The sequence below is a fragment of the Triticum dicoccoides genome, chromosome 7A (assembly GCF_002162155.2).
Source record: "Triticum dicoccoides isolate Atlit2015 ecotype Zavitan chromosome 7A, WEW_v2.0, whole genome shotgun sequence".
Lineage (NCBI taxonomy): Eukaryota > Viridiplantae > Streptophyta > Magnoliopsida > Poales > Poaceae > Triticum > Triticum dicoccoides.
The window spans coordinates 582044893-582054447 of NC_041392.1; positions in this window are offsets into that span (position 1 = coordinate 582044893).

Genomic DNA, 9555 nt, shown 5'->3' on the forward strand with positions numbered 1-9555 from the left:
AGGCCAGAGGCCCCTCGGATCAAATATCCAAATCGTAGTGGATTAGGAACGCGCGGTAACAAGCAGAGACTCACGAAAGAGGTGACCCCGTTGCCCCGTCTCGAGGACTTGCGGCAAGGGCTAAGAATGCCCGGCCACGCCTCGTAATTATCTCACGGGCACCTTCCAGGTCAACCCGTCTCCACATCACTTTCCAAGTAACAGTTGTAAAGTCCAAGTATCCGTGTGTCCAAACATCAAGAGGAAAACCCAAGGAATCACCCTCGGTGGGTTCCACTCAATGTAATCATCAAGGTGAACGTAGAGGAATCACCCTCGAGGTTCACACTTGAGGGGTTGCACGACAGAGTCGTATCGGAAGTGGTTAAAGAGGAAATCACCCTCGATGACCACGACCGAATAGCTACACTACAGGGTTAACATCAGAAGTGTTGTAGAGGTCTCACCCTCGGCACTCGATAGTATCCCAGTAGTGTCGAGCAACTAAGGGGAATGTGATGTGCGGTGCCGGGGCCTGGTCTTCGATCCCGTTGATCGGGTCTTCAATGATGAAGCAGGGGCAACAAGGACAAGGTGGGGGTCACTGATGGATCACTAACCAACCTATACTAAGCAGTTTAGGATAAGCAGGTAAGGTACAACAGCAGATACAAAAGCAGGCTATGCATCAGAATAGGTGCAAACAATAACAGTAGCAAAATCTAATGCAAGCATGAGAGAATGGAATGGGCGATATCGGGATGATCAAAGGGGGGCTTGCCTGGTTGCTCTGGCAAGGAGGGTTGTCGTCGACGTAGTCGATCACAGGGGCATCGGCATCGGTCTTGGGGTCTACCGGAGAGAAGAGGGGGAAGAAACCGTAAATACATAGCAAACAGAGGTAACACTAAGCATGACATGACGATACGTAGCGCTAAGCGTGCTCTAACGCGGTCCTAGACGTTAAAGGTGAAGGGGGAAAACAACCGGGAAGGTGTTCCCGGTTCCGGACCTGTGTCAGACAGATGACCGGAGGGGGAAAGTTCCATGCTCAGCATGCTATGGGCATGTGACAGATGAACGGACCGCATATTCGGACTCGTTGGATTTTTCTGAGCAACTTTCATATAGAAAACATTTCCATCCGAGTTACGGTTTATTTTCTATGAATTTTTAAAGATTAAACCATTTTCTGGATTTATTTAAATTGACAGAAAGGATAAAATGACGTCAGCATGACGTAAGCATAACGTCAGCGGTCGGCTGACCAGTTGACCAGTCAACTGGGGCCCACCAGTCAGTGACTGGAGCTGCCCAGTCAGTCGTTGACCTGGTCAACTGGGACCGCCGGGCCCAGCTGCCAGTGACCCAGGGGGGTGGCCCTGACCGGCCACGTCGGCAGGGCGCCGGAGAAGGCTCCGGCGACCTCTCCCGCGACGGGACGACGCCAGAGACGGCCGGGATTCGCCTACAGGGGGCCAACACAGGCGCGGGCGGGCGTGTTCGAACGGGGAGAGCCCGCCGCGTCGCGTGGTGAGGCCGGCTGGAGCTGGAGCTGCCGGAAACGGCGCCGGCGACGAGAGTGGCGGGGCCCAAAGCATGGCGAGCTCGCGCGAGATGAAAGTCGCGGTAAAAGGACGACGCACAACTCCTACGATGACTACTCGAAGCCACGAACGCGTCGGTGAGCTCGGCGGACTGGGACGGGCCCTACAGCGAAGGCCGCGACCTCAACAGCGGAGCCAGGGTGCGGCAATGGCAGCGCGTTGCCCAGGGCTTGCTACGGCGCGGAAAGAGATCAAGGACGGGGAGAGGAAGGGGGGTGGAGCTCACCGAGCGGCACGCCGATGGCCCTTGGTAGGTTAGGAGCGCAGGGGAAGCCGGAATCGAGGGATCTCGCCGGCGACAAGGGCGGAAGGGGACGAGCTCGTGCGACGTCAGCGGTGCTTCCCAGCTCCACCTGGGGGCACCAGACGACGGAGTCGACCCCGGCGGAGCTTCACGTCAAGACGGCGGAGCGAGGCGGTGGCTGTGGCCGCGGTGACGACGGAGAACGGCGGCGAGCGCGCTCGGGAGAGGCGGGCGAGCGAGACAGGGTGGGGGAAAGAGTAGGTGGATCTGGGAGGCGAGAGAGGGGAGTGGAGGTAGGTGGGGAGGAGGTCGAGGCGTCGAGGGGAGGGGCCCTTATCCACCCGCGGCGTTGCCGGTGAGGTGGTCGGGCGGCGACGCGCCCCTGTAGCGGTGCGCACCGGGGGAACAGAAGGGAGGGGAGAGCGATGCGGGGAGCTGGGCCGGCTGGTTGAGGTGGGCCGAGGCCCATGGGGGGGGGCACGGTGGCCAGCTGGCCAGTCGGCCCAGTTGAGAGGGGGGCTTTTCCTTTTTTTTTCCAGCAGCTTTTGCATTTTCTTTTTGCCACAATTGACTTTGCAAAATTATGCCACTGGCCAAAACAATCTCAAAGAATTATTAGGCACTGCCAAAAAAAGATTGTGAGGCTTTAGAAATAGTTTGCCATTTTCATAAATTAAAAAGGCATTTAATTTATTTCTTAGGCCACTGTTTGAAGTAGCTTAGGCCACTCAAACCTTTTTGCAAAAATGTTGGTTCACCACCAAAATTAGTTGTGGATTATTCTGCACATGATGAACATTTTTGTTTTCATGTCTGAGCATTTTGAATTTCAGACAAAATTTGAATTTGAATTCAACTGGAATGTGAAAGAACATGAGACAATAATGATCAGGCACATGTTTAGCAAAAAGATTAACTTAACCCCAGGGGTTACTGTAGCATCATTACACCGGGGTGTTACAGTGATTGAAAAACATGCTAATGGCTTAGTGTATAATTACTGTGGGGAAATGTGATGTGTTAGCCCACCTTTATCCCATTCATGAGTGACTTTGTGAGTTGTCCACCCATCACACCATGCTAGTTTCTCTCTCCCCATGTGTTTTTATTTCACTTCCAATCTTGAATCTCTTATATCTTTTGAACTGAAAGGCTAATATATGTTTCGTTTGCATATTGTGATCCTTGCTATGAATATTTTTAAACCACTCTAGAATAAATTTTGACAATTTTTACAATTTCACCAAGTTTAAAATATTAAAACTTGAATTCATAATAATTACTTTTTTTGCCAAACTTCAAAAAGTTTTAACAAGTCCCATATGAATCAACTCAATTCGTAATATTAAGTTTATGTTTAGATTTAGGGTTTTGTTGGGGATATAACTACCAGGTATGACCCGCCCAGAAGGGGTTGGGTCAATCCTAATGGCGGGTTACTAAAAGTTCAGTGAATATACAAGGAGATGGTTTAGTATAAACTTTGTAGTAGGCCCAAGCCCAGAGGCGGATTGAGGCCCATGATTGTAAACCGCCATGAGTAAGAAAGGCTTGTAAAGAAAGGCATGTAAAGGAAGTCACCGAGCCGGACACATTATATGAGCCGGCCGGGACTCTGTAGGCCGCCAGGTGTCAACCCGTGTATATAAGGGGACGACCCGGTGGCGGCTTAGGGCAAGAGACAACAGATCGGTAGCCAAGCTAGCGGACTCGCTCCTTGGTAATCGAAACCTAGCAATACAACATCAACTGGACTAGGCCTTACCTTCACCGTAAGGGGCCGAACCAGTATAAACCTCTCGTGTCCTTTGTCCCGATTAACCCCTTTAAACTTCCTAGTTGCGATGGCCCTATGACTAAGTCCTTTCGCTAGGACATCTGCCGTGACAATTCCATGATAGTTGACGCCCACACCGTGGGGCCAGCGCACGGTGGATTTGAGTTCTTGAAGGGAAACTTCGAAGGGCTCAAGGGATACGCTGTGGGCCGGATGACCAAGAGTCGTCGCGGAAAGCTCTACATCGACGACGAAGGCTGGGGCCTCGACGCCGGCTCGATTGAGTACGGGTACCAGGTCCCCTTCGGCAGAATCCATGTTTTCATCGATCGGATCAGCGAGTCAGGCCCTAAGCCGGACATCTGCACCAAACTCATCGAGACGGCTCAGCGCGTGAGACCCGCCCGGGCTCAATCTGCCGTGCGGCGGGCCTTCGTGGGTTGCATCCATGGAGGGGAATTTTCTGAAGGATCGATAGACAGTGGTGAGACGGCCATCTGCTCTGACGGCGCGTCGTCCACAGGCGAGACAGATTCTTTGTATCAACTACAGGATGGCGTGCTTGGGGGCTGTTCCAATGGCAGCAGTATTCTGGACCCCTCTAAGCCGCCGAATCGAGCCGGAGTCTTCATGACTAACACTCAACCCGGGCAGAATTCTACGGCTGTGGCAACAATAACCACTGGGTCGGCAGCAGCCGAGTCAAGAGACCCCACGTGCCCCCGGCTCAGGTACTAATGGACCTCATGGATAAGATGACGGCTCTGTTGACAGCTGTGGTTGAGTCGGCAGATAAGGCTCAGCATGACGTGGAGGTGGCACGACTACGTGAAGAGGTGGCACAAGCCAAGGAAAATTTAGCAGCAGAAGATGTCAGGATGGCTGCGGACTGGGCGGCTTTGGATGATCGTGCTCGGCAGCTTCAAGCGAAGACTTTCCGGCTCTCGGTGGATCTGAACACTTCAGACGAGGTCATGAGGAGAAGATACCAGAAAACTCAGTCACGTCTGCCTCTGACTTACGATCCTAGGAACCTTTTCCACACACCCGGGGCCGGTCCTAGCAACTCACCGGAGGCAAACTGGTTCACAACACTCGTGACGGGGGCACCGGTTCAGCCGAGGGCTATGGAACCACCCGGTGTGAATACTGCTCCGCCTCATTACACGCCAGTACCACCGGGTCACTTCTCTAACCCTTTGGAGAATTTAATTGCCGCGTTGGCTCGTCTGGCGGCTCTCCCAATGGAAGGCGACTCTTCAACGGTGATCGAAACATGAAGAGTCAGAGAACTTCTTCAGACAGCCCTGGCACAGTAGGATGTGCACTCTTATAGTCGAGACAGAATCCACTCAACCCCTCGCCCAAGCCGGAGCCCGAGCTATAGCAGGCATATGGACTCGGCGTCTATGTCAAGCAATGCCCAACGCCATAACCAACTGTGCAGGCATGACCCGGCACAGGATGGAGCCTTTAACTTGGTAGATCAGGAGAGGATCCGTCAGGAGGCTGAGCGGGCGGTTCAACTGGCAGCTGAGCAGGCGGCTCATCAGACTTTTTCGGTTTATCCAGCAACCTCTGTTGAGGCAGGAGTGGCCACAAGGACAGGAGGTGTCCCTTGCATGGTGCCGGCTCTATGTAATGAGCGCTTGCCAAAAGATTTCAAGGGGCCTCGTAAAGTGCCTAATTACACGGCCGACTTGCATCCTAGGGCATGGATTGAAAGTTATGAGATGGTGATGGAGCTATTGGAGGTCAGCGATGCAGCAATGGCTAAGTATTTCACTATGGTGTTGGATGGAATAGCTCGGGTTGCCACCCAACTCCATCGGCTCATGGGCAGAGTTAAAAGCCCGGTTCATTCAGAACTTCAAGGACACATGTAAGCAACCTATGTCAATCATGGACTTGACTAACTGTAAGCAAGAGGAAGGTGAGTCCACGACCCATTGGGTGCGCCGGGTCAAGGAGATAATACATGCATTTGATAAGATGGATGCCGGCTCTGTGGTCTTAATGTTGTAGAAAAATTGCCGTTTTGAACCTCTGAAGCAGAAGCTGGGGCGGCTCAAGCGTGATTGTCATGACATGGGCCAGTTGATGGCGGCTCTGGTCAAATATGTTGATTCAGATAGTACCAAGGATCCCGCGTCTGATGAAGAGAAGGCAGGGAAGGGAAAAAAGAACGGCAATGGCAAGGGTCACCAGCATAACCCAGTGAATCAAGGAGGTAATAAACATAAGGCTGACGAGTTTGTGGCTAATCCTAGTACACAGGGAAACAACCAACAGCGCAAGGGGAGGCCACCTCCTCGGTCAGGCGGGTCAGGTCCCACCCTTGAGCAACTACCAAATGAACCATGTCCGAGACACGACACCCGGGAGAAGCCATCTACCCATCTATGGAAGGACTGTATGATCATGAAGGCATTTAAAAATTCCAACATGTTCGATGGTAACCACGGACCTAGCGGCAGTTCAGGTGGCGGCGACTTTCATGGCCCGGGCGCCGGCTCAGGCGAAGGCGGTTTTCACGGCTAGGGCCATCTGGGTAACCAAGGTGGTTATAATCAGCAATCCGGCCAAAGTAATCAGCAGCAATAGCAGCAGCAGTCCGGGTATTAGAGTAACCCGAAACAGCTGAACAGTGGGCAGTACCACGTATTTACCACTAGTTTGTGCAAGAGGGACCAGAAACTTCATAAGAGGGCTGTAAACGCTGTTGAGCCGGCGGTTCCATGTTATTTGAGATGGTCAGAGCAGCCTATTGTGTGGAGTAGGGAGGATCACCCTCCCCAGGTTGATAATCCGGGTCACTTGGCTTTGGTGGTGGCGCCTCAGGTTGGTGGATATAAGTTTACTAAGGTTCTCATGGACGGAGGCAGTAGCATCAACATCCTCTATTATGAGACGTTTCGTCGCATGGGGTTGACTGACAAGAGTCTTAAATAGTCCAACACTGTTTTTCATGGTGTTGTACCTGATAAGTCAGCATACCCAGTTGGTAAGATTGAGCTGGAAGTAGCCTTTGGGAATGAATACGATTCTAGGGCTGAGAAGTTAACTTTTGATGTAGTTAAGATCAAAAGCCCATATCATGCCCTGTTTGGACGGCCAGCTTATGCCGAGTTCATGGCTCGGCTGTGTTATGTATATCTGCAGCTCAAGATGCCGGGTTATAAAGGCACCATCACAGTACATGGAAGCTGGAAAATAGCCCTGGAATGTGAAGAAGGTGATGCCGCTTATGCTGAGTCTGTTTGTGCAACAGAAGAATTAAAATTTTATAAAGGTAATGTTGACCCGGCAGACATGACGTCTTTGAAGAAGCCAACTACGGAGCATGAACCGGTGTTGAAATTCAAATCAGCTGATGACACCAAGATGGTTGATTCTGTGCCTGGCGACTCATCCAAACAGTTCATTATCAGTGCTAACTTGGATCCAAAATAGGAAAGCGCACTCATCGAGTTCATCCGTGAGAACCGGGACATCTTTGCATGGAAGCCTTCTGACATGCCGGGTGTCCCGAGAGAACTCGCTGAGCACACTCTCAATATTGATCCGAATTTAAGATGGTCAGGCAGTTTCTTCGACGGTTTAACAAGGAAAGGCGCAAGGCGATTGGAGAAGAGGTGGCCCGGCTCTTGGCGGCCGGGTTCATTGTTGAAGTTTTTCACCCGGAGTGGTTGGCTAACCCGGTGCTTGTACTCAAAAAGAACGACACCTGGCGTATGTGTGTGGATTACACCGATTTAAATAAGGCTTGTCCGGCTGACCCTTTTGCTCTCCTTCGTATTGATCAGATCATTGATGCTACGGCGGGTTGCGAGCGTTTGAGTTTTTTGGATGTCTATTCGGGTTATCATCAGATCAAGATGGCAGTTAAGGACCAGGAGAAGACAACTTTCATCACTCCGTTTGGAGCCTTCTGCTATGTGTCTATGCCTTTTGGGCTTAAGAGTGCCCAGGCGACTTATCAACAATGTGTGCAGAATTGCCTTCACAATCAGATTGGGCGTAATGTTCATGCTTATGTGGATGATATAGTGGTGAAATCCAGAGAGAAGGAAACCTTGGTAACTGATCTGAAGGAGACCTTTGATAACCTCTGGGTCTACAAGATGATGCTTAACCCGACCAAGTGTGTTTTTGGAGTCCCAGCTGGCAAACTCTTGGGTTTTTTTGGTGTCTAACAGAGGTATTGAGGCTAACCCGGAGAAAATTAAAGCAATTACATCTCTAGCTAAACCGGCATGCATCAATGACGTTCAGCGGTTGGCGGATCACATCGCAGCCTTAAGCCATTTTATAAGCTGGTTAGGGGAGAAGGTGATGCCTTTGTATCAAATGATGAAGAAGGCGGATGCCTTTGTCTGGAGTGACGCTGCTAACTCTGCTTTTGAGGATCTGAAGAAACAGCTCGCTGAGTCGCCGATTCTTGCTGCTCCGGTTGAGAAAGAGTCGTTGTTGTATGTGGCTGCTAACTCACATGCTGTCAGTGTGGCCATTGTTGTGGAGCGCAAGGAGGCTGGTAAGGAACATCTGGTCCAACGGCCGTTTTACTACGTTAGTGAGGTGCTCATTGAATCTAAACAAAGATATCCACACTGGCAGAAGCTTGTTTATGGGGTGTTCATGGCAAGCCGGAAGCTCAGGCATTACTTTCAGGGTCACCCAATCACTGTGGTTAGCTCTGCTCCTCTAGGAGACATTATTCAAAATAGAGAAGCCACGGGACGAGTCGCCAAGTGGGCTATTGAACTTGGGTCTCATGGTTTGAAGTATGTGCCACGTACTGCAATCAAATCTCAAGCACTGGTTGACTTCATTAATGACTGGACAGAGTTGCAGATGCCAGAGGAGAATCCAGACAACACATATTGGACGATTCACTTTGATGGGTCCAGACAATTGGAAGGCTCGAGGGCTGGAGTTGTTCTAACTTCTCCTCGAGGTGACAAATTTCGTTATGTGTTACGATTGATGTTTCCTTGCACTAACAATGCAGCTGAGTATGATGCCTTGCTTCATGGTCTTCGAATGGCTAAGGAAATGAGTTTAAGCTGGGTACGATGCCTAGGAGACTCAGATCTGCTGGCTCAACAAGTGTCAGGCAAGTGGGATTCTAAGGATCCTCTCATGGCGGCTTATCGCCGCGAGGTCGACGCTGTTGCAGGGCAGTTTAAGGGTTATCAACTGGAACACATTGACCGCAAGAAGAACAAAGCAACTGACGCCTTAGGCCAGTTGGGATCTCAGCGTAAGCCGGTGCCACCTAACACCTTTTTAGATGTTTTACATAACCCGTCTGTTAAGTTGCCTACAGAGGAAGATTTGGCCATTCCTGACCCGGAGGCACAGTTGGTGGCGGCTCTTCATGTCATTCCAGATTGGACAGTACCGTTCTTGGATTACATGACCCGGGGCGAGTTGCCAGAGGACGAGACCCTGGCCCGACAGATAACCCGGCGGTCCAAGTCAATGACAATTTCTGACGGTGAGTTGTATCATCGCAGCGTCACTAGGGCGTTTCAACGATGTGTCTCTCCTGAAGAAGGTCAAGAGATTCTTCGTGAGATCCATAAGGGAGATTGTGGTCATCATGCCGGCTCAAAATCTCTAGTGGCCAAAGCTTTTCGTCATGGCTTTTACCGGTTAGCGGCTCACGCTGATGCAGAGGATCTGGTCAGTAGGTGCGATGGATGTCAAAAGTTCGCACGACGATCACACGTACCGGCTCAAGAACTGCGGATGATTACAATCACTTGGCCGTTTACAGTTTGGGGGCTTGATATGGTTGGACCTTTCAAAAGATCCAAAGATAAAAAGACACATCTTTTGATGGTAGTTGAAAAATTCACAAAATGGGTTGAGGTAGAGCCAGTGAGCAAGTGTGATGCAGCCACGGTGGTTCAGTTCATGAAAAAGGTGTTTTTTCTCTTTGG